The 26,814-nt window shown below is 35.6% G+C and overlaps 1 long non-coding RNA gene across 3 annotated transcripts in view; it reads right to left on the bottom strand.

The window, feature by feature from the left end:
• Positions 1-26,814, bottom strand: part of LOC141572878 (uncharacterized) — a 247,570-nt gene that overhangs the window by 114,830 nt on the left and 105,926 nt on the right. Inside the window, exons 3-5 of one of the 3 annotated variants that reach the window (XR_016019746.1) lie at positions 16,649-16,798; positions 15,810-15,975; positions 11,823-12,504 (exon numbers count right to left, since the gene is read on the bottom strand). The exons of the other annotated variants lie outside the window; for them this stretch is intronic. This is a non-coding gene — a long non-coding RNA (uncharacterized LOC141572878). Of the gene's footprint in view, positions 1-11,822; positions 12,505-15,809; positions 15,976-16,648; positions 16,799-26,814 lie in introns of those variants that run through there. 3 annotated transcript variants of the gene reach the window in all.

The following is a 26,814-nucleotide window of genomic DNA, read 5'->3' as shown; positions in this document are numbered from 1 at the left end:
GGAAAGATGGGTTTACCCAACTCAGTTGCAATGTCTACAGCACTGTGCTTTTGTTTTAAAGAAACCTCCTTGGCAGTTGGTCAGTGCACAAATATATATTGAGTTTGTTTTCTGTGTCTACATCTATCCTCCTGGAAGGCTGTCACAGGGCAGGTAACGGTAAAGGAAAGATGCCAAGAGTAAAAAAGCGACAGGCAAAGAACACAAGAATTCATCTGTGAACAAAGAGCTGGAGACACAGTAGGAGACTCTCAGTGGAACAACGGGCTTCAGAGCCCCACAGGATGTGCAGGTCCCACCCCATCAGGGAGAGGAAACTGTCAGATCCTTAGAAATGCTCTCTTTTGCTATACTCAATGTTTTATATAAACTCCCTGTCCCCAGGACTGCTCTAGAGAGGCTGCCTCCATGCCTGCCTGCTCACCAGGTCAAATAACCAATACCAACCACTCCTCCATATTCCTGAGCACAGAATCAAAGGTCCCAGGCATTTCAGCTCTTCAGGATAGACTTCAGGCCCACCAGAGAGCTCTTCCTGTAGCTAGTTTCTATAATGAAGCGGTGGGGGGGGAAAAACAAAACAAAACAAAAAAAACAGCCATTGCCTCTATGAAGCTTAGAGCTCAATGATCAGAGAGACATTAAACAACATATTAAAAATTAATTTTAAATAATTGCAAATTTACATAGGTTTGCAAAAGAGAAAAGGGGGCCCTAGTTATGTAGACAGGGAGATCTATCTATACATCTATAGGTAACAGACACACACACATGCATTTTACTACAAATACCCAGAGAACCTTGCTATTAGCAATAACGTCTTTGGTTACAAAGAACAACTCTCTTAATGGTGCTTTAGAGTAAGGCTAGATGTGAAAACAAAAAAGGCAAGAATCTCAGATATCCACCTGGGCCTCATGGGGACACAGGAGTCACAGAAGCTGGGCTTGTAGAGTCCCTAAAAATTATGGGGACCTGGAAGTACACGAATCCTCCAGGGTGGCTCTTTCCACAAGTTTAACTCTTTGTAACCCCAGCAGAAGGGATGCAGTAATATCAATAATAATATTGAATATATACAATGTATTAGACATTGTTCTAAATGCTTTACATTTATTTGTACATTAGAAGAGGAAACTAAAACGTAGAAAACTTAAGTGACTTCCCAAGTTCATAGAGCCAAGATTTGAACACGGCTCACTTCAGAATCCTCAGTTTTTACTTTCTACTTTTCTTCTTATAGTTATTTAAGTTTTCTCTATCTTTTGTCATCACCAACTAACTGCCTCATCCTCTGCTCTGGATTTTATAAACACTCTTGCTTATTAGGAGGTTATACTTCAGAGCTCCTGCCACTGATTTTTCTCTGTATGTCTTTATGCCCCTGTTCCCACTGACAACTTACTTTATCTCTGTATCTCAAGTCAAAATTTCAGAATGAGAAAATCGAATTGTCCCTCTCAAATACTTCTTGTAGTAAAACACATCCTCTTTCTATAATTTGGTTGCCCTCAGGTCAGATGCCTGTATTAGTTACCTACTGCTGTGTAACAAGTTACCTGAAAATGTAGTGGCATAAAATAGGTACTTACTATGCTTATGGATTTTGTGTGTTAAGGATTAGGACAAAGTGGAGTATGGAAGACTTGCCTCTGCTTCACTATGTCCGGGCAGACTTAAAGTCTGGGGGCTGTAACCATCTGAAGGCTAATTCACTCATATATCTGGATTGATTCTGAGAGGACTCAAACACTCGGGAACAAGAACAGCTGAGTCTCCTTGGGCATCTCTATATCTATGTATCTTCCCAAATAATCTCTCCAGGATGGTGGCTCAGGGTAGCAGGACTCCATATGATCTCACAGTTCTAAAGCATGTACACCAAGAGAAAGAGCCAAGGGGGTATTGTACTGATTTTTTTTTTATGACCAAGCGTTGGAAGTGAGGAGTCACTTCTCTTGTAGTATCAGGCTCACTGAGACTCAAAGGAAACAACCCTAGGGCAAACATAGGAAAGGGATAGGGGCACGGATATAGTGAGATAGGAAGCTGCTCATGGAAACATCTAGTTGACAGTATCTTCTATTGTCAGATAACTTTGAGGTCTCCTTGGCCTCAAAGTTATAACCGCATCTCCTTTAGAACCCATGCCATCATCAGCTGGCCCCAAATGATAGAACTATGATTATCTCACCAGAAAATTCAATTGTCAGCTCTAGAAACTGTATTACTGTCCAAACTTAGCTTGCAGTCCTCTTCCAGTATGGAGCCTCAAAACCATGAAGCAAAAGGCCTATTTTTTTTCAATGTGATATGAGTTTATTTTGAGGGAGAAGTAGGTATATTATTGCACAGGGAGAGCATAGACGACTCCGGGCACTACTGTCCATTTCAACCCCCGGAGTTTGTGATATTATTCCTGACCTCCTGGACAAGAGTCAGAAGACGTATCTCTTTCAGTTTGGGACTCAGCAAAGAAGATGCTGCAGACTCTATGCTGTCCTGAGAGGAAAGGGACTCTATTCATCCTTCTTTTAAAATAATTAATTTTCAAGTGTTTTACAAATATGATTGCAATGTTTTTATCCTATTGTTATAGTTCAATTGTAAGTTTCCCCATATTAAATTATGGTTATGTTCCCTAATCTACAGTATGGCAAGTACTTTGTATGATAATATTTTTAGAGAATAAAGAGTTATCCAGAGATTATGGTTCCCTGAACACATTTGATTTTGAGGAGTTCTAAAATAACACAATTAACTTTTCCCTCTTGGAGTTATTATTTGCAGTTAGATTTACAGAAGACCTTAGGTGATTTGTTTCATTGTCTTTGTTTTCCACAAATCATCTTCTTAAAGATATTATGTTATGATGCTGTTGCTTTTTTTTAAAAAAAAGGATAGGTCCCTCTTTGACTTTTGATTATAAGGTGATGTATTTTTCCTCCATATTAAATTTGAAAGCTGAAATCATTGATTCAAACTAGACAAAATGTGAACAGAAGCTTCTCTTTCGGGTATCCCTCTCACATATCATTAATATCCTAAGCATGGAATTATGCAAATTTGTAGCAAGGCCATTTTCTTCTCTCCCCAACACCTCAAGTATGCTTTTCAATGACCCAAAGCTAGTTTTTTGACAAAAGTTATCAAATTGCTAAATCTCTACCCAGACTCTCAGGGAAAAGAAATACAGACGACACAGATTACTAACACCAGGAATAAAAGGGAGCATCTCTAAAGATTCTAGATTATGAATGGGATTCTATGGATAATAAAAATGATTGTCCAATAAATTTGAGTGTCTAAATGAAATGGATAAATCCCTTTGAGGACAGAAACAGTCAAAAAAATCACTAAAAAAAATGCTAATCTGAAAACTAAAATTTTCTAAATTGTATTGATCTTTTCAAAAAACATAAATTTGTGTTTCATTGATTTGCTCCATTGTTTTTATGTTCTCTACTTTATTAATTTCCACTTTAATCCTTATTATTTCCTTTCATCTGCTTTTCTGGACTTAATGTTCTTATTTTTCCAGTGTCTTAACATGGAAGATTACATTGTTAACTTGAGATTTTCCTTTGTTTTTGATGTAAGTGTATTACTATAAATTTCGTTCTAAGCACATCTTCAGTTGCATGCTTTTGATTTATTTGTGATTTTCCTTGTGATTTATTCTTTGACCCATTGGTTATTTAGTACTACGTTTTTTTATTTTACATATGTATATGAATATTTATAGAATGATTTTCGAGAGAATTGACATCTTAACAATATTGAACTTTTCAGTACATTAAGATGGTATATCGCTCCATTTATTTATGTATTCTTTGATTTCTTTTATCAGGTTTTATAATTTGTAATGGGTATGGATATACACATATATATATATGAAATTGAACTTTTAGTTCAAAAATCTCCAAAAATAAAAAGAAAAAAAAAGAAACTCTAGTGTTAGGTGGCTTATCTGATGAATTCTACCAAAAATTTAAAAGAGATTATGTCAATTCTACACAAATTCTTTCAGAAAATTGAAACCCATTCTACGAAGTTAACATTACTTTGACATCAAAACTAGAAAAGATATCATAGGAAAAAAAAACTACAGATCAATATCTTTTGTAAATACAGACACAAAAATATGCAACGATAATAGCAAATCTAGCCCAACAATATATAAAAGGGTAATACATCATGACCATATGAAGCATTATATCCCCAAAATGCAAGACTAGTTCAATATTCAAAATAAATCAATGAAATTCACCATACCTACAAACTAAAGAGGAAAACTGTATTATCATCTCAATAGATGCAGGAAATATCAGACAAAATTTATTATCTGTTCATGATAAAAACTCTCTAAATTAATAATCAAAGGAAACTTTATCAACTTGATAAAGTACATCTAGAAAAAAATGTATAACCAATATTAAACCTAATAATGAGAGACTAAATGTTTTACCCCTAAGATACAGAACAAAGCAAAGATATCTGCTTTCACAACTTCTATTCAAAATTGTACTGGAGATCTTAGCCAGTGCAATAATATAAGAAAGGCAAGAAAATGCATCCAGAACTGAAAGAAAGACTAAAACTATCTTTTTTATATATGACATGATTGTCTACATAGAAAATCCCCCCAAAACTAGGAAAAACTACCAAAACAACGAAGTAGGTTCAGCAAAGTTGTAGAATATAGGTTAAATATCCAAAAATCAGATTGTCTGTTTTCAGTGTAAACACTTGAAACCCATATAATTTTACTAACCAATGTCACACCAATAAATTCAATAAAAAATAAAAAAATCCAAAAATCAATCATACACTTCTATATGAACAATTAAAAATGGAAATAAAATATAATTTACAACAGCTCCAAAAATATGAAATGCTTTGATATAAATCTTACAAAATATGTGCAATAGTCCATTGAAAACTATAAAACACTGATGGAAGAAACTAAAGAATACATAAATAAATGGAGAGATATACCATCTTAATGGACTGAAAAGTTCAGTATTGTTAAGATGTCAATTCTCTCAAAACTCATCTATAAATATTCACTAACATATGTAAAACAAAAAACATAGCACTAAATAACCAATGGGTCAAAGAATAAATCACATAGAAAATTAGAAAATACTTTGAGATGAATGTAAATGAAGACATGATATACAAAAACTTAAGGGATACAACTAAAGATGTGCTTACAGGGAAATTTATAGTACAAACACCTACATCAAAAACAAAAAAAGACCTCAAGTTAACAATGTAATCTTCCATGTTAAGACACTGGAAAAAGAAGAATGTTAAGCCCAGAGAAGCAGATGAAAGGAAATAATAAGGATTAAAGTGGAAATTAATAAAGTAGAGAATATAAAAACAATGGAGCAAATCAATGAAACCCAAATTTATGGTTTTTGAAAAGATCGATAAAATAGAGAAAACTTTGGCTAGACTGATCAGAAAAAAACAGAGAGAAGACTCAAATTACTAAAATCAAGAATCAAAGAGGGACATTACTACTGGTCTTACAGAAATAAAGTTTTATAAGGGAATACTAAAGGCATATGAAAGAGAATACTAAGTACTGTACGGCAACACATTAAATAATTTAGATGAAATGAGAAAAATTCTTTAAAAGATACAAACTATAAAAACTGACTCAAGACAGAATAGAAAATCTGAATAGGCTTAAGACAAGAGATTCAATTAGTAGTTTTAAACCTACATACAAAGAAAACTCTAGGCCCAAAATGGCTTCACCAGTGAATTGTACCAAACATTTAAAGATTTTTATATCAATTCTTTACAAACACTCCCTAGGAATAAAAAAAGAACACTTTTCAAATCATTCAGTGAAGTCAGTATTATCTTGATAACAAAGCCAGACAAATACATGCCAACAAAACTGCAGACATAAAGACCCTCAAAAAAAAAAAAAAAAAATACTAGAGAATAAAATAAAGCAATACATACAATGGAATTTATCCAAGGAATGCAATGCTGTTATAATATCCGAAAATCAATTAACGTAATATGCCACATCAATAGAATAAAAGGCAATAAAACCACTTCATTATCTCAATAAATACAAATTATACTTGACAAAATTCAACATCCTTTCATGATAAAAGCAATAAATAACACAGAAATACAAGGAACCTTCCTCAAGCTTATAAGGAGCATTTAAAAAAAATAGAAAAAAAAGGAAATAACACTCACAGTGAAAGACTGAACGCTTCTCCCCTAAGATCAGCAGCAAGACAAGAATGGTTGATTTCTCAACTTTTATTCAACATTGTTTTTGAAGTTCTACCTGGGACAACTAAACAAGAAAGAGAAATAAAAGCCATCCAAATTGGAAAAAAAGAAGTAAAACTCTCAAAGGTAGAGTTCTAAGGAAAACACACACACACACACACACACACACACACACACACACACACACACACGGGTGGAGGGCACCTGTTAGAGCTAATAAACAAGTTCAACAAAGTTGCAGGATACAAAATCTATATACAAAAATCAGTTGTATTTATGTAAAAACAACTCCATTTGCAAGCACATCAAAAAAGAATACAATATTTAAAAATAAGTGTGACAAAGAGTGAAAATTATACTCTGAAAACTACAAAACGTTGAAAAATTTAACGAAGACTTAAATGGAAAGATGTCCCATGTGTGTGGATCAGGAGACTTAATTCTCTTAAAATGGTAACATTCTTGCAAATATTCTACAGTAAAAATCCTAGCTGACTTCTGTGCAGAAATTGACAGACTAATTCTAAAATCCATGTGGCAATCAAAAAGAGCTAGAATAGCCAAAATTATTTTGAAAAAGATAACAGTTGGTGGACACATACTTCCCAATTTCAGAACTTACTACAAAACTAATCAAAATTATATGGTACTGGCGTAGGATAGACTTATGGATAAATGGAATAAAATTGGAAGTCTAGAAATGAATCCTTGTATTTATGATCAAATGATTTTTGACAAGAATACCAAAACAATTGAATAAGTAAAGAATAGTCTTTTTCAACAAATGGCACTGAGACAACTGGATATCCCTTCAAAAAATGAATTAACACTATATACAAATATATATTTACTCAAAATGCATCAAAGATCTAAATTTAAGAGCTATAACTATGAAACTCTTATAACATAGGTGTGCAGGTTTGAGACCTTGGATTATGCAATGCTTTCTTAGATATGACACCAAAAGCCCAAACAAACAAACAAACAAAAAAAGATAAATTGGACATCATCAAAATTAAAAACTTTTTGTGCTCAAAAGACACCATCAGTAAAGTGAAAAGACAGCGCAAAGATTGTCAGAAAATTTTTACAGGTCATACATATGATAAGGGGCTTGAATTTGGAATATATAAAGAACTACTACAACTCAACAATAAAGAGAAAAATAACCCAATCAAAAAAGTGGGGAAAGAATCTGAATAGACACTTCTCCAAAGAAAAAACTACAAATGGTCAATAAGCACATGAAAAGATGTTCAACATCATCAGCCATCAGAATAATGAAAATCAAAACTATAATGAGATATTACTTCACAACCACTAGGATAGCTATAATAAAACATTGGAAAATAACTAGTGTTGGTGAGGGTGTAGAGCAATTGGAATTTTCGGACACTGATGGGATTGTAAAAGCATATGGTGTTTCCCCAAAAGGTTAAACATAAAGTTATCAAATAACCCAGTGTTTCCACTCCTAGGTGTGTGCCCAAGAGAAATGAAAATACACGTCCATACAAACTTGTATATGATGTTCATAGCAGCATTAGTCATAACAACTGACAAGTGGAAACATTCTACAACATGGGTGAAACTTGAAAATACGCCAAGTGAAAGAACAAATCAAAAGGACCACGTATTGTATATGAGGTGTCCAGAATAGGCAAATCTATTAAAGGTAGATTAGGGGTTGCCTAGAGTTGGGCAGTAGGAAGTTGGGGGTGTTGATGTAGGAGTACTAAGTTTCTTTATTGGGTATTAAATGTATAATGGTGATAGTTGTTTAATTCCGAATATACTGAATTGTACACTTCAAATGGGCAAATGGTATGGTATGCGCAATACATCTCAATAAAGTATTTAAAAGAAAACAACAAACTGATCTATAGATCCAAAGCAATTCCAAGCAATATCACAACAAACATTTTTTTTTTAGAAATCAACAAGCTGGTTCTAAAGTTTAAATGAATAAGCAAAGGAATTAGAAGAGATAGCCTAAATTATTTTGAAGAAGAACAAAGGTGATGTACTCACACTACCTGATTCTCAGACCTACTATACAGAAATCAATACAGTGTGCTATCATGGAAAGGTCATGGAACTGAATAAACCAAAAAATAACCTCTCACTTATATGGTCAATTGTTTTTGACAAAGGTGCAAAACACATTGTTGGAGAAAAGATAATCTTTTCAACAAATAGTGCTAAAAACATTGGATATTCCTGTCCAATAAATAAACAAACCTCGATCTGTAGCTCACACCATATACAAAACATTTGAACAGATATTTCACTAAAGAAGATAGACAAGTGTCAAATGAAGACTTAAGATACTCAACAACATTAGACATTAGGGAAATACAAATTAAAACCACATCGATATACTACTACATACCTATTAACACTTTGTAAGCGGGCATTTTCCCGCCAAATCGCGTCGTAACGTGGGGCTTTTTTGACATTTTCTTGCCAAAATTAGACTTTCCGTAAAATATTCATATCTTTTGATCTATTTGATATTTTTCTATGAAACTTTCACTGTTTTAGTTTAAAAAGAGGTCTCTATTTATTTACTTTGCAAAATTTTTGTCGGTTCCAACTAGAGGCGATATGACGAGTTTACTTGTTTCCCACAATGTTAGAAGACTTATTTTAAAATGACAATACCAAGTGCTGGCAATGATGAAAAACAACTGCAACACTCATACACTGGTGGTGGAAATTCAAAATGTAACCATATAAACCTAGCATGTCACTCAGAAATCTCATTCTAAGATATTTAACAACTGAAATCAAAACTTATGGTGACACAAAAACATAGATACCAGTGTTTCTACTAGCTTTACTGGTAATCACCCAAACTAGAAATAATCAAAATACCTTTCAATTAAGAAATGAGTAATCAAAGGAGGTTGCACCCACATGATGGAATATTACTCAGTAGTAATAAAGAAAGTACTACTGATGCATGCAACAACATGGATATTGCTAAGTACACTATGCTAAGTAATTGAGTCTAGACACAAATGGCCACATATGAGGTCGGACAATTAAGTTCACGAACTCACCCTAGAAAAAGTGCTACATACCTCATTGCTGAGTATCACAATGGTCACCTTTGAAGTACTCCCCTAGGGAAGCTATGCACCGACACCAGCGACTAGTCCACGCTTCAAAGTAATTTTGGAACTCTTTTTCTGGAATGGCCACCAGAGCTGTCATCATATTATCCTTGATGTCCTGAATGTCATCAAAATGTCTTCCTTTCAATATTTCCTTTATCTTTGGGTAAAGAAAGAAGTCACTGGGGCCCAGATCAGGTGAGTAGGGAGGGTGTTCTAATACAGTTATTTGTTTAGTGGCTAAAAACTCCCTCACAGACAGTGCCAAGTGAGCTGGTGCTTTGTCGTGATGCAAGAGCCATGAATTGTTGGCAAAAAGTTCAGTTCGTCTAACTTTTTCACGTAGCCTTTTCAGCACTTCCAAATAGTAAACTTGGTTAACTGTTTATTCAGTTGGTACAAATTCATAATGAATAAACCATCGGGTATCAAAAAAGGTTAGCAACATCGTTGCAGCAAGTTTGAGAACTTAATTGTCACATCTCATATTTCACTAAACTTTATTTGACATTTATATGTTATCTATTTTCATCAGAGCAAATCATTCAACAAAAGAATTTCAAAAATGGAAGAGAGCTAAATAATCCCCGCCCTTTACATATAAAGAATATGAGATTCAGAGAAAACAACTGGCAACGATTATGCAAATAGTTAATGTCAGATTTGGGACTAAAATTCAGGTAACCAGATTCTTTCAGAGTTTTAAATTTATAGTTTAAAAAACTAATATGATGATTTTTTTTTGGTTCTATTTCTTTGTTCCATTTTTATGGAACCACAAAAGACCCTGAATAAGCAAAGCAATCCTAAGAAAAAGAACAGTGCTGGAGGTATCACTCCTTGACTTCAGCTTGTACTACAGAGCAACAATAATCAAAACAGCATGGTATTGGCAGAAAAACAGACGTGCAGACCCATGGAATAGAATTGAGAACCCAGAAATAAATCCCCATAAGTATGAACAGATAATTTTTGACAATGAAGCCAAAAACATACAATGGAGAAACAACAAACTCTTCAATAAATGGTGCTGGGAAAATTGGAAAGCCACATGCAAAAAAATGAAACTGGACTGCTATCTGTCACCATGTACCAAAATTAATTCAAAATGGATCAAAGACCTAAACATAAGACCTGACACAATAAACTGCATAGAAAAAAACATAGGTACTAAACTTATGGACTTTGGGTTCAAAGAACATTTTATGAATTTGACTCCAAAGACAAGGGAGGTAAAGCTAAAATAAATGAATGGGACTATATCAAACTTAAAAGCTTCTGCATAGCAAAAGAAAACCATCGACAAAATAAAGAGGCAACCAACCAAATGGGAGAAGATTTTTGCAAACAATGCCTCCGATAAGGGGCTAATATCCAAAATATATAAGGAACTCATACAACACAACAACAACAAAAACAAACGATCCAATTGAAAAATGGGCAGAGGACCTGAAGAGACATTTCTCCAAAGAGGACATACAAATGGCAAATAGACATATGAAAAAATGCTCAACATCACTAATCATCAGAGAAATGCAAATAAAAACCACAATGAGATATCACCTCACATCAGTTAGAATGACTATCATCAACAAGACAAAGAGTAACAAGTGTTGGAGAGGCTGTGGAGAAAAAAGAACTCTCATATACTGTTGGTGGGAATGCAGATTGGTGCAGCCAGGCAGTGTGGTGGTTCCTCAAAAAATTAAGCATAGAATTACCATATGACCCAGTAATCCCTCTCCTGGGTATCTACCCAAAAATCTGAAAACCTTTATTCATAAAGACATATGTGTTCCAATGTTCATTGCAGTTTTATTTATGATGGCCAAGACATGGAAACAACCAAAGTGTCCTTCGATAGATGAATGGATAAAGAAGTTATGGTACATATACACAATGGAATACTATTCTGCCATAAGAAAAGATGAAACAGTACCTTTTGCAACAACATGGATGGATCTCAAGATTATAATGCTAAGTGAAATAAGTCAGACAGAAAACATAGAGAACCATATGATTTCACTGATATGTGGTATATAAAACTGAAAACAACAAAAGAACGAGACAAACAAATGAAGAAACAAAAATTCATAGACACAGACCATAGTTTAGTGATTACCAGAGGGTAAGGGGGGAGGTGGTAGATGAGGGTTTAGGGGATCAAATGTATGGTGATGAAAAGAGAACTGATTCTGGGTGGTGAACACACAACGTGATATATATGTGTGTATATATATATATATATATATATATATATATATATATATATATATATGATGTATTACAGAATTGTACACCTGAAATCTATGTAACTTTACTAACAATTGTCACCCTAATAAACTTTAATTAAAAAACAAAACAAAACAAAAAACTAATATGAGGTATCCTTAAAGTAGAGAAAGAAAGAGATTGGAAAATATTTTTAATGTCTTTATTGTAAAATTTATAAGTTAGTTAAGCAAATAATTATAGAACCAATAAAGATAAATTCAGTACAGTATTATAGGAAGTATATTAAAAGTGATTATGGAAACAGAAGATACAGTTTAAGTTAAATTAATGGCCATTTCATAAACATTTCACTTTTCCTTTTTCAGTTTTACTACAGTAATTTAAAGCAAATACGATTGATTATAGAACATGGTGTCCAATTTAGAATTTTTCATAATCATTAGTGTAGACACCTTAAGTCAAGCACACAAATGTCCTTCTAAAAAGGTCCTTGGAGAATTGATAAGAAAACAAAGTAACGTGTTTACTTTTAAATGATTCATGTAGTTCAAGTTTAACATAATTGGACATGGATTGTTATTGGAGTTTCATTTCTGTATTCTTCAGTACACGTGGTGGGAAACTTTTAGTCATAAGGCATTTCTCTCTCAAGGATGTAAATGCCTTTGACATTGCTGGATGATTTTGTCACCAAGGGAATGAGCACCATCTGTCCCTGCTTAGTTGTGTTGAGAATGTTGACCTGACAGCACACGGCGAAACTGGAGAAGCCTGAAGGAGTATCTCCATTCCTTTTGAATCTAGTAATACGTTATCTGAAGTGTTGCAAAACCATATGAGTTTAGTTCTGTGCAATGACGACAGTAGAATTATTGTCAGTCTGTAAAAGATTAATTATGGGAGTTTAGAAACAGAAAGACATACGTAGAAGCTCTCTGGGTTCAGAACTAATAACCTTTTCCAGCTATCGTATAGGAGTAAAAGGGAAAAACAGATTCTTTGTTGAGGATCTAATTGAGATTGCTGAGCTAGAGACTAATCTGAGGGAACACAGATTAGTGTTAAAAGAAGCTACATTGATGAGGGTGTTGTATAATTTGAACAATATTCTACTTAATTCCCAATAAACTTGGGAGATACCTTTGTAATCATAATTCACCTTTCATTTTAGTCTATTATAATCAAAAACCAGAAGAGAAGCAGACACAAATGTCAGGCAACTGCAAAGGTTTTAATTCCTCTGACCCATATGTCTGATTTTATAAGTAGCCTATTATCTCCATTTATAGTACATATGTGTACTAATTAGCTCATCATATTATGTGTCCTGAAACATTCTCTTCCTCCTCCTTCTGTGCTCTCTCTTTCTATTAATGGAACTAGCATCACCTCAGTTCCAAAGTTTGGAATCCTTTTAGCCCCTCCACCCATTAGTTGCTTGGTAATTGATTCTACTTTCAGAACAGACTATATCTCTAATTTGTTTTCAATATTGCAATCACAATTCAAGTCTTCCTTCCCTATCATGTGTTTACTCTCCAAATATTCAAGTTGGATTTCCTTTCCCCAATCTTCCCTCTATAGTCTGATTATGATTCATTTTTCTACAAAACAACTCTAGCCATTTTCTATGATGTATAATCTTTGGTTATCCCAAATGATTTGTTGAACAAAGCACAAATGCAAGTAGGCAATCATGATTTCTCATTGTATGACTCTATTTGCTTTATCTTCCTTTGTGTTCCCTGCTCTCAGTTTTTTTGCCTCTATCTTATTTATGAGGTCTCCTCTTCCTGAAATGCCCACTCACTTTCTATTTATCCATTAAGACCTAGATAACATTTTGCACTCCACACAGAACTTTCTTGGTTCACACAGTTATGAACAATTTTTTGCCCCTTGAATGTTTACAGAATGGGGCTGAAAGTTATCCACGTAAGAATAGTACGAGGACTAGATGTGGAAAGCATAGCATTGTTGGCCCACATATGTACCTTTGCAATTCAGACCACCGTGTTAAAAAAAGGATGATAGATGACCAGTACAACTCCTTACCCTAATATACTTTCCAAGGAAGACTCTGGAAAATAAAGACTTGTCAGCCTTCTCCCCACATCCAAACATTTGGTTGAATTTATAATAAAAAAAAGTGGTATTAAACATTTAAGCACAAAAAGAACATATGAGAAAGGGGAACATGTTTTTATGAGGGAAAAATGCTTGAAAAATCCACTGGATTTCTTTGAAAGGATAGATAACCATGAAAGTGATTTGCCTCAATGGAGGTGATTGTTAGACTTCTGTGGCAAAGGACTGTCTGTTTCCTTTCAGTTCATGCCCCATGCTTTGTAACAATTACACAATGGTTTGCACAATTCTCTAAATAATCAATGCCCTTTCATATCTCCATGCCTGTACATCCTCTTCTCGGTTCTGTAGGCTATATTAAATGTTACTTCATTTTTGAAACCTTCCCCCAAAGCAAAGAAATAAATTCACATTTCTCAATTTCCTGGTATTTTGGCCCTATCTCTATTATGATAGAACTCACAATGGTGCCCTCATTGCTTTTTTTACAACCTACCTTTACTTATGGACAAATCCCTGCACTGTAATGACTTAGTTATTATTCCCTCTTTGTATCACCAGAATCTAGTACATTAACACATAGTAGGTGGTCAACAATACTGGATAAATGAAAGAAAAAATAAATTTCAATATGGTAGGGACTAATAACCCCAAGTTTCAAAAGAAAATGAGGTTCTGAATTTAAATTACTAGCTCCTATCTAGCCAAGTAATCAGCAGGAGAGCTAATATTCAAACTTAAGTTTACTTACTCCAATACTAATGCTCATTTTCCAAAATAACTCACGTGAACTTCTTCACCAAATCCTTGCATATTCAAGTTAGGTGACACTCTTGAAGTATTAACTAGCTAGATTTTAAAAAAGCAAGAGGCATACTTCTTTATACAGAGGCAGAACTGTAGTAAGTCTTAAATACAAATAACTACATTTATGTACATACGCATTCATAAAAGATTAAGGTAAAACAAATATATTCAAATAATTCTTAACTTTGAGAAAGCCATGCCCTTCTGAACAAATATACCCTTCATGTGACTATTAAAGAAAGATAATTGGACTCCATGAATCTGGGTCTGAACTGATATTTGATTCAAACAGATTTCAGCTTGATAGAAGAACATGGAATGCCCCTCAGTGTTTGTGGTACGAAGAGGATATGAGCTGATTAATGCAGCCTTCTAACTATACCGAGTTATTATTTTAGTCAGGCAAAAGAACTATGTGACTAGGTTTCAAAACAAATTAATTATTTCAGGTTACTTAAAATTGTTTTAAGTGCTGGTAAGCCAGGAAATAGCAGTCAAATATCATGTCCATATTATAAACTGATTAGCCATGTATCCCATGTAATGATTGATTACAGCTGTGTCTACAGACTTGGCCATTGAGTAATTCCAATAAACATTTCCACCTACCAACACTATCTTTTTCAATGGCAGGACTATTGGCAGAGATAAGAAAAATTGGTTACTCTGCCTGTACCAGAATTGAGATAAAACATTCAAAATCAGACAAAGGTAGAAGAGAATAATTCTAAAGAAATCATTCTGCCTCATTAGTAAAGACACGATATCCTTTGTTATTGGATTTCTTTCCCCACCAAAACATATGCCATGGACGAATTTGGGAATGAGAGTTCAGACTATGTGGATCATTGGTGTGATGCAGTGTAGCCACATGTGTGTTCGTGCCTTATTCTCTCCTTAAGCACTCTTTTTCTCTACTATTAAAAAAATACATGCAATTTGTTGTCAATTTATGCAGAACTGTTGAAGTGTAATGTCATTTTGGTCAAAATTAGATTGCATAAATTCAAAAACCCTAACCTGAGATCATTCAATTTCCCAAATTACAAGATTTACATATTAATAACTCCTAGGTCATTTTTCTTTTCACCAGCTCTAATTGCAACCAGAATTTATGGCTTGCGATCTTTTAAAATCCAAATGCAATGGCTAAGTGCTTATAGCCTGGAGCCTTGCCACACTGTTATAGAGACCCTCCATATACACAAATCTAAAAGTTTGGGGCTCTGCATTTCATTCTAGTTTTCCCCCACAGCATGGTTCTCAACACATTATTTGATATATACTCACTCTTGAGCAAACCCTACTGCCAAATGTCGATGATGAGAGTATTTATGGCCCATTGATTCAAAATGTGTTCACTTTTCTGTCATATTCATCTTTATCATCATGGAGAGATAAAATTCAAGAAATCAGAATTTTCTCCTTGGATTCATCTTGCCAATTTCCATAGCATCTATGAATTGGAAAACGGGAAAAAAGTGAAATCTTGTTTGCGTATGTATGCATGTATGTATGTTCTGAGCTATGAGTTTTGGGTGTCCTTTGAAGTAACAGGATCTCCTCCAGAGAGAAGGAGTTAGTGCAGATTTTGATTCAGTCAAAACATGCTTATCCCTTTGGCAGCTGGAAAAAGCAAGCATTGTTTGGAGGGATATATCTCAACTCACTGAAGTGAGTTTATATTTATATGCACATGCTTAATGGTCAATTAAAGAGCCATTCCACAGGCTGCAGTAAGGAGGGTTTAAATTCAAAACTCTCTTGGCCTTATTTAACAGCAAAGCAAATGGCAGTACATTTCTCATTGAAGATCTCTTTTCAATGAAGGCATCTGTAATGCATAGTTCACTTGGGCAGTGATTAATCAGAAACCAGGGAAGAAAATCTCCAGCCAGAGTACAGCTGAGCGGAGGAGCAGGGCCAAGACTGAGAGGACTGAAGTGAAAATTGTGATCCTGAAAATTTTCTCTATATTAAATTTAGTTCTACAAATACTTTTTGAATGACTTCTCTGTGCAAGAGATAATGCAAGTTGCTTCAGGGAATGTCCAGATGTAAAATCAGTTCCTGTGTCCTTATCTTAACTAGGCTGAGACAAATTCAAACAAAATACAAGATGATGATACCTGCAGAGGTGAAGGCACAAAGTACTGCTGTGGAGTCCAGAGATCACAGAGAGATCACATTTATCTGAGTAGATAAGGCTTTCGGAAATACATTCATGCAAGATGGACTCAGAAAGAAGATTTCAGCAGGCTGAGCAAGCGGGTGGTTTTCTAGGTAGAAGGAAAACAAGAACAACACATGACGAGGAGGACAGAGACATGAGACACGTCTGGGAACGCTGCATTCATGTAGTTTGAATGCTTTGGGAACTTAACATAGCCTTTGGGAACTACTATTAAAACATATTTGGGGGTCACATTGGAGAAAACCTTGAAAGCTCTAAAAGATTTTTTGTACTGTTTCTACAGACCAAAAAGAAGTCTTCAGTGGGGAGCTCATTCTTGTTTAGTTTGCTGTTAAGTAAGAGCAGAGAATTTAGAATTAAACCATAGTTTTAAGCTATAGTCTTTGGAAAGTCTCATTAATATTAGGTACCTATACGGCAAGATGGATTTGGGGGATGAATCAACAACTAACGAGGACTTATCACAGTAACATAGGTAGGGGATAATCTGGATTCCAAATTGATCCCCTCCTCCACTTGACAATAATAACGGTAATAATTATAACAACTATGTAACATACCTAAGAAGCCAGGTTAAACTGACCAGAAGCCATGTGTTTGACTACCACTCTCTCCTAACTCCCATTTGGGCACCAGGCAACTCTTCTTCCCTCACTGCTGTCTAAACAAAGCCTTAGGAGGGCCACAATTACCCACCTCCTCTTGACACCAGCCCCTCTGGTGCTGGGGAAGGCTGTGGGTATGTTACCAGTCCTCCAGGTCTCCATGTCTGAGACTATCTGAGAGAGTGGGCTGCATACCAAGATGGATACAGCATGGGCTCTGGAGACCAGCTACAAGGTTCAAATGTTGTCCCTGCCACATGACAGATATGCTAAAAAGGGGGAATTGGAACAAATAATACAGGGGACATTCATTCCTGTATTAGGGGCACCATGGTGCTCATATTTGTATCTCCCTTTCTCTGTCTTTGCACTCTGTTATTTCTAAGTCCTTGATAGACTAAACAACCTTCCAAGTCAAAGGCAAAACATCTAAAAACATGAGTCTTTTTTAGTCTTCTAGTCAAAAGATCATAAATCGTTTGCAGAATACAAAATAGAGTTCAGTTGTAATTACAGAAAAGGAGAAAAACAATTATCTGTTAAAAGCCATTCTTGCATCACAGAAAACTTTCATCTGTTCTTTTATAAATGGCAGAAATATATATATATATATATATATTATTTTTTACAGATATTCAACTTTCTGCTAACTAGATAAGAAGCACATGTGATGTCAACAAGGTCAAGAAATGGAGAAGAAAGAATGGACTGTGGGCTGGTCTGGCAGTGGGATTTTCACACACTTTTATTTTAGATGACATTAAGTTCTCCTCTTTCAATAGCATTTGCATTTTTTTATTACATTGACAGAAGAGAAAGAAACACATTTTTATATATATTTATGTTCCAAAAGTTTCTCGGGAGAGAGCACTCAAAACTTTAAATATTCTGTATGAGGCAAGGTGTGATGCGCCAGCTGTATGTGCCTCTTTTTGCTCAGATCTGCTCCAGCCCAGCCCTTCCTCTGCTCTGTGTTGCAGGAAACCACATTTCTTAAGCTCCCTTCCCCTCTGGCATGTAGGTAGGCTGGGCCAATGGGAGGCAATAATAGAAGACTGGACTACAAGCTAAGGAGCGGGGCCAGGGTATTTCTCTCCTCTGCCTCCAGTCACATCACTGGCACTGACTGAGTGTCCACCCTGATTCCAGCTCTTGGCAGACAGCCCCTCACTCTGTGATTCCAGTTTCCACTACACAGTCCCAGCTTCTGGGATCTGGTTACACCACCTCTTCAGTGTCCCTCTAGCCCCAAAGTTCTGGTGGTTTCCTAATGTTGGTTAATCTCTGGGTTTGCTCACCATCTCCTGTGGGGGTCCCTTGATACTTACATCACCTGTGTAAACAGTCTTGTATGAAATTCCCTCTGTTTGAAATATACACATTGGCTTCTGTGTTCCCTCACTCTGAATGTTAGCACTGTATAACTCTTTAATCCAAATGCTGTTGGCCAGGGTTTCCCTTGCCACAAGTGTGAAGCAGTCACTCAGCTTTCTAATATTTCCTCCCTCTCCTTCTGCATCCACATCCTAACCTAGTGCTTCCATTCAGAGTCCCAGTGGCTTCAGAGTGTCATCAAATGCTGATTCATCCTTCTCCTTCCTTACCTAGCCTGGTCTCAGAGCACATATTGGCAAGCTATCAGAAAGTTAACCCATTATCATAACATCTGACATCTTTACATGGAACCCATCCCAGGGTTATTTACTTAAAATACCATTTCTCCCCAAAGCCAGAACCTTTCTAGCATAGCCTAAATTTCTCAACAGCATTTTTGCTATCTTAATTCCCCTTGCTCACAATGTCACAATAGAGTTCAAATACACCATGCCCTCATCATTCTTCCCAGCGATTAGTTGCCACTAACAGTTAATCTTCATAATGGATCTTGCATTTTTCTCTCTCTTTCCTTTCAACATCACTGTCACCCTCAGGCCCACATCACCTTCACCTGGTTGATTTTGTGAGGCTCACCTAGACTTGTCTGTCTGCCTCTAAGGTTAGCCAGCTGTCATCAATCCCAGGTAAAATTTAATCAGCTTTAACACCATTTTCATAGTTAGTTCTTGATCATAAGCTTCAACTGTTCTCCATATATTACTTATTATACAGTTCAAATTTAGCTTGGCATTCAATACCCCCATGATCGGTCAAAATATACATTCCCAACAGTAGTTATTACCCTTTGTAATATGTAAACCCTCTCCTCTGATCATTCTGAATATCTCCAGTTAGGCTGTTTGTGACTTGCTTTTCTGGATTCTGATCCCTGAGGTAGACTAATAGTGAGCAATGTACGTGATTTTTGAGTCCTCATCACTGTCCCCACCCCCTGCCCAAGTGTTTACAAGTTCTAAAAGTCATTGTAATATTCTGTAGCTCTCTGCAGACTTAGAATCTAGTCTTGACCTGTCTTGAATCTCTTGGGTTCCTGAGAATGAGTCAGGTGTAATGAAGAAGGAGGCATGCGTGCCAAGGACTGGAGTTGAATTAAAGGAATCCATGGTAAACATAATAGTATATTCTAATTCCTCTCTCAAGTAGTCACTTTCTGTATAGCTCCTGAACGCTATATATGAGTTAGGCTCCCAGAGGCTCTTTGCACCAGGAGATACCTATTCCATAAAAAATTAGATCCCTTGGGAAAAACCACTCTGGGCTATACAGATCCCATGAGGCACTGCAAAAATAAGAGGGCCTTGGAGCTGAGATGAGACTGGATTAGAAAATGGGTTGTATTGCTCAGACTGTCCTATAACCAGGCAACTGCTCTGACATTTAGAACCATTAAAATATTGGGCTTCTGTGCTACTGATATGTACAAGAACTTCTAAAAGGACAAGCAAGCCAGCTGTTGATATTTATGAGACCTCTATAAAATGATCAAGAAAGAAAATATGTACTTGAACAGTTTATTATCCATAAACACTGGGCTAATTCATCTCTGCTAATGAGGGCTTCCAAAACACATCCTAAATCTTTTGCTGAACATCTGTGCTAAATGTGAGTGGTTATGTTAGTACCAAATAAACTCAGTTTTCACTAATTTATTGCCATGAGTTAAAAGTTATCATTCTTTTATTAAAAATAACTTCAAATACTAAAAGCACAGACCATAACTTTATATGACGAAATAATATTATATTTTTATTATAGTCATTTTAAAAACAATATTCAATATTCTAAGGACTAGGGTAAAAATATTATAGATGAAAAAAATCACAGAAATCCTTATAGATAAGTGAAAACATGTAATTATTTGCCCCTAACGAATGGCATCTAAAGATGACAGAGCTAATATTGGTTCTCTTCAGGTGAAGTCATTCCTTGGCATTCATCATTTTTCCAGCTCAAGCTGTCTCCTTCTTTATTTCCCAATACTAAGCAAGGAGAAACATCTAGAGCACTGAAGGGAAATAAGAATGAAGCAGCTGGATCTTTTATTTGCTTAAGAGCTCAAAGCTGAATGATTATAAAATTATATGGTTGTTACAGATAACTTCACAACACACCACCCAAAAATCATTGGAGCTTCCCCTGCCTCTTTATTCATCCAACCCTATTGGAGGGCAGGCACGAAGGATGAGGGTAGCAAAGTAGACAATGTGACTCTTCATAGTGCATAAAATCACTAGAGGAGACCCTGAAATATCCAAGTCCTTAAATTCCCTATAATATCCACAATATTCAACCTTTATACTGTATTTGTTTAGTCATTGAAACAACTGAAAATGTTGGATTAAAGTCTTGGAACTTAATAATTATGTAAAAGAAAATTACTTACTCTCTCTGAAATCAGAAGAAATGGAATCCTAGGAATCACACATACACATATAAAAATGTACATTACTTCTCTAGATGATATAAGGCAAAACAACTGTTTTTGTACAGCTCCCAAATACTGAAGTCTTAAGAATTATCTTGGCTTTCGTTACCTATATAAACCTTAAGACTTCATTCTAATTTGCAATTTTTAAATTGCACTTTGGCTTTAAAAAAATGACGCGGAGGGTGAAGACAGAGAAAGTTGTTGACATAACCTAAATTAATGAGTCTTTCGAGCTCTATGGAAAATATAAATTTTGTATTTTGTTGTGTTGTTTTTTAAGGATATTGATTCAATCTTTTTAATTAAATTTATTGGAGTGACATATTTAATAAAGTTATATAGGTTTCAAGTGTACAATTCTGTAATACTTAATCTGTATATTGTACTGTGTGTTCACCATTCAAAGATAAATCTCCTTCCATCACCATATATTTGACCCTCGTTACCTCTTCTACCTCCTCCCTTACCCTCTGGTAACCACTAAACTGTTGTCTGTGTTTACGAGGTTTCACCTGTTTGTTTGATTTAATCTTAATTTTTAATGTATGCCAAAGAGAATGACAGTCAATTTGGGGAGAATAAAAATTATTCTAGAAATCAACTGAATGAAGTTCATGAAAAGATTAAAAAAATATATTTTTTTAATGCTGAAAATGACAACAGTGAGGGAAATAGCCTGAACAGATATTAAAATATTGCAAAACCAGCTCTTAAAATATACTGTTGAACTAGTAAAGGAAGAGACAGGCATACCACTGGAACAGGGTGAAAAATACAAAGACAAGCAAATGAGAATTTAACACATAATAAGGTAACACTTCAAATCAGTGAGAGGAAAATGGATTATTCAATAAAATACGTAGAGCTCAAGAGTTGGTTATTAAATATGTGTGTGTTTAAATTGCTATAGTATATTTTATACTAACTGGCTCCAGGTAAAGTATAAGACAAAAATTAAACCATAAAATATTTGAAGAAATAGATGTGAATATAAATTTTTTCTTGATGCTGGAAAGGACTTTTTAAGCTTTACAAAATATAGAAAACAAAACAACGTGTCACTGGTAAATTTGACTACATAAAAATGTAGAACTTCTCTATTATAAGGAACACTGTAATTTTCTTTTTTAAAAGGAAAAATGGGAGCATAAACATTTGCAACAGACATGAAAGACCTCATTTCTCTCTGATCTAAACATCTGACTCTATATCTACATATAGATTCATAAAACAAATAACACCTAACATCTAGGGACTATCAAAACAATGCATTTTGCCCTGTGTAATACCTGAGTTGTTGTTGCCCTGAGGTACCCCATTCTAATTGCCAAGATTAGTGGATTCAGTTCAAAGTGTTTCTTTTATGTTTAAAACTTACAGTCCCCAGGAGCAGAATATGACTCAAGGGGAGTGCCAGCTAGACAAGAAGAGAAAGAAGAAAACCTACCAATTCTACGTAGTAGGGTGTGGAAAAGAGAAAAGCAGTGGAAGTAGAGAATCAGATAAAAATATGTTAGCTCTTCCCTCATGAACCAAAACCATAAAGGAGCAGGGTTTTGGAAAGATGGAGAGAAAAGCCATAAGCAGGAGAGGTTTGTGCCCCTCTTCCAATTTAAAACTCTGAGAAAAAAAAAGTTAAAAATAGTGACCTAAAGTGGTAGGGAAGAGAAAGGGCCTGAGTTAATACTACCAGGCTTCCCTTGGCTCTTTCTGAGTATGAAATGTTTCCAAGGCTGGAGGAGAGTGGAGAAACTAAGTGAGAGCTCAACAGAGGGAGACATGGCTCCAGCTGAGACAGCTAAGGGATCACAGGCCCTGACCAAGTGGAGAGACCAGCTTTGGAGAAGATTTCACCACAGAGACAAATAACCGGATAGACAACACACTTCACAAATGACCACTCAAGCGTCTTTTTACCTTTTGTAAAGTACCCCCATACTACATGGGATCACATAAGTACAAAAGTCCCTTCAACACACAAACATTAGATATCACCTTGGTGAAGGAAAGTGTATCTTAAAGTCTGAGCATGTGCTTGAGATTGAGTTGTCTAAAAAATAAGTCTGTTTAAACTAGAATTATCTGAGATACACTCATTGATAAGTTTTAAGTTCTTCCTGTCCACCACTTCCACCAATGCCCTCCCCCAGGAGTGGGGGCTCATGAGAAAGATTGGACTAGTTGTAGAAAACATATACGCTAAATTTCCTTTCTTTATGGAGTACTAAGGAAATTTGTGATCCTGCTACATATATAAAAATTTCTTTTAAAACAATAAAAAGAAAAATGGGCAGGACATAACTAAGTAATTCCTAAATGGAGAAACTAAAAACCTACCATGACACCAAGAGTGGACTGTAGGTAATAATGACGTGTCCATGTAGGGACATAAGGAAAGAAACATTCTAGTGATGGATGCTGATAGTCAGGGAGGTTATGCATGTGTGGAGCAGGGGTATATGGGAAATCTCTTCCTCTCAATTTTGCTGTGAACCTAAAATGTTCAAAGAATAAAGTCTATTAAAAAAAGAAAAAACTTACCATAATAAAACATTCAACCTCATTAATAATTAATAAAGAAGTACACATTAAAGCAACATGGCTTTCTTATCTATCAAACTATTAAACATTTAGCTTTTGAAGTGCTGAGGGTGCAGGGTTGCTGATTCTGGTAAAAACTGGCATTTCTGGAGGCAATTTAGCATATATTTTTAAAGCTTTAAAATTCTTTTTTCTAGTATTCGTCCCCCAAAAGTAATTAAGGAGCCATGTGACCCCTTAACCATGAAACCTTTTTTTTTTAAACCATCATTTATAACATTGAAAACATGGAAACAAGTAGTATCATTGTGCTCCAGACTGTCCCTAGCAGAAAGGTCACTCACTGCAAGACCAGTACCTAGTCAATGTGCAGAGGAATGAATGATAATTAGGTATATTTGACATGACAGGGTGTCTCTTATGTGTTTTTGATGGGTGAAGCCAGGTAGGCCCCTTGCCCTGGTACTCAATTACATCCACAGATTTACATATGAGTAGGAGTCAAGATGATTTTTAAAAGAAAAAAAGGATTAAGACCAAAACTCAGTTCCTTTTGAAATTCAAATATCTGCTCTTTTGAACGAAGAGGACCCTGATGGAGGACTGCATAGAGGAAAGAACAACTGGAAAAAACCTAAGCAGCCACAGCCAGCAAGTCTGGACTGGTGGTCCTCTCTCAACACGACCTAGGTGGTCAGAAGAGAGTTGGTTTTGAGAACAGTATAAAACTAATGCTTGATCCAGTCACCTGGGAGGGAACCTTGAGAAAAACTAAAAATAACCACATGTAGGCCAAAAACTAATTACTGAGAGCTCTAACTCTGGAGATTACTATTTTGGGAGAGGTGTGTCCATGGCTAAACTTAACACCCAGGAAAGGCACCTCCTCTCCTGTATGCCAAGGAAGTGCTATGGGGAGTGGAAGCAGTGAGGCAAACGCGGCGTGCTGAAGCTTGTCCCGGCTGTGCATGAAGGCGAGGGATGCCGGAGGAGTCCTCTGGCTTGATTTAGAAGCCTTGGCATTCTTGGCTACATCATATAAAAACACTAAGGGGCAAAAAAGGACCAGGATTCCTTAAGTATGGTCACATAGGGGACTGGAAGTGTCATAATTTTAATATTGGAGAAAATGTAGCCTCACTTTGATGTTACAGACTAGTCAGTTTTGAAGATATTTGGTTTGTGCATATTTGTTAGTTGGGAGGGTTACAGGGGGTAGAGGCAGGATTGTCTATGGGTGCATATAAAACCCATATGAAAGAATAAATACCAATGCATTAAGCATAGTTGTTTTTGGATGGATGGGATTTTTATTATTTTAAATGTTCTTCTTTTGTCTATATTTTCTGATATAAAGTATTGAGTTTTCATCAACAAAAAGCAACTTTATTTTAGGAAAAATAACCTTAACTGAAATTCCAGTTAATGTTGATCTTGCAGATATTTAATTATTTCCCACAATACTTAATAAAAGCAGGAACTTTGTCACTCATGCTTTATCCAAAATGAACACATTTTCATTTGTCCTTTGACAAGATTCATAATTGCAATGATCTTTTATTCTTCAGCTCAGATAAATATGTCCATTCAATTAATATCGCAGTGAAAATTCACAGGATTTTCTATAAATAGAGACGAAACATAAAATATTATTCAGGTCATTCAAGTTTTATTATTTGGAGATTGTGTTGTACTGCCAAACTGGTGACAAAATAAAAAGATTAAATCAGATTCTCAAGACATTAAGTTGTTGGCCAACAACCAAATTCCTATATAGGCAAAGCAATAAATGTAAATGAGAGAACTTTTATTCATGACACAATTTAATTATAGTCCTTCTTTTCTTTATTCTCAAAGAAAAACGTGAAGGAGGTTTTAACATTCATTTATCAACTATACATACAGTGAACTGCTGTCTCCAAGTTATCTCTACAACGCCTACTAGAGAAAGGAAACACCTTTGTGCACTCAATGACTGCATTCTTTTATTCCTCATTACCATGTAACTATCAGGACTTGCTTGATATATCCCGTGATATCACTGCACTGGGAGCTGGTTAGTGGAATCCCTAGGGATGAGTGATACACTCAGAATGACTATCCTGAAATGATGGAACTACACAATGAAGACATTTTACAACCAAAGAGACTTGAAAGATTAACTCACCCTCATCTGTCATTTTACAGTTGTAGAAATAACTGGAGACCCAGCCATATCAAGGGTCACAAAGCTAATGATAAGCCAAGCCAAGCCTAAAAAGCAGACCTTTTGTTTCCTGAACTAGTACATATTTTTTAAACCTTCAAGCTTAAAAATTGTGCAAGGAAAACTGCATCTTAACCAAGTTTCAATTTATTTGGATTCAGTGGTAATAAGAGCCATTTTTCACCCCCTCATGATTTCACTATTAAACTATTCTTTCCAAATAAAATTCCTGGTGTATATTTTTATACATTGATTTATTCAATAATTTGGTTTCTTCTCATGTGCCAGGCATTATTTTGATTGTATGTTTAAGCAATGGCTCAAAGTTCTCCAGGGAAACAGAACCAACAGGGGTGTGTGTGTGTGTGTGTGTGTGTGTGTGTGTGTGTGTGTGTGTGTGTAAAGAGAGAGCGAGAGGTTGATTTTAAAGGAATTGGGGCTAATGTGATCGTAGACGCTTGGCAAGTCCTAAATGTGATGGAGTGGCCATCAGGCTGCAGACTCAGGGAAGAGTGGCAATTCATGTCCACAGGCAGTCTTTGGCAGAATTCTTCTTGCTTGGGGAGGTCAACCTTCAACTGTTTGGATGAGACCGATCAACATTATAGAGAGTGATGTGCTTTACTCAAAGATCACCAATTTAGATGTTATTCATAGCTATAAAATAATTTCATGGAAACTCAGAATAATGTTTGACCAAACATCCAGGTAGCAGGGTCCTGTCAAGTTGACACATAATATTAACCATTGCAAGCAAGACTGTCAGTTAGGTCAGTAGCTGTCTTTAAACCAAAGTCAAGTTTGGCTTTAGATCACAAGAACGAGTTTCTGGTTCCTTTACCGCTGATGGTGCCTGACTGGATAACTAGCTGTTAGGCTCATTCTCTTGGGCCCACCAGCACTTAAGAGGATTATTTAGTTGC

The sequence above is a fragment of the Rhinolophus sinicus genome, chromosome 17 (genome assembly GCF_057876585.1).
Source record: "Rhinolophus sinicus isolate RSI-liver-muscle chromosome 17, RSI-T2T, whole genome shotgun sequence".
Classification (NCBI taxonomy): Eukaryota; Metazoa; Chordata; class Mammalia; order Chiroptera; family Rhinolophidae; genus Rhinolophus; species Rhinolophus sinicus.
Note: the sequence above shows the minus strand (reverse complement) of the source record. Positions and strands in the feature narration are given on the sequence as shown.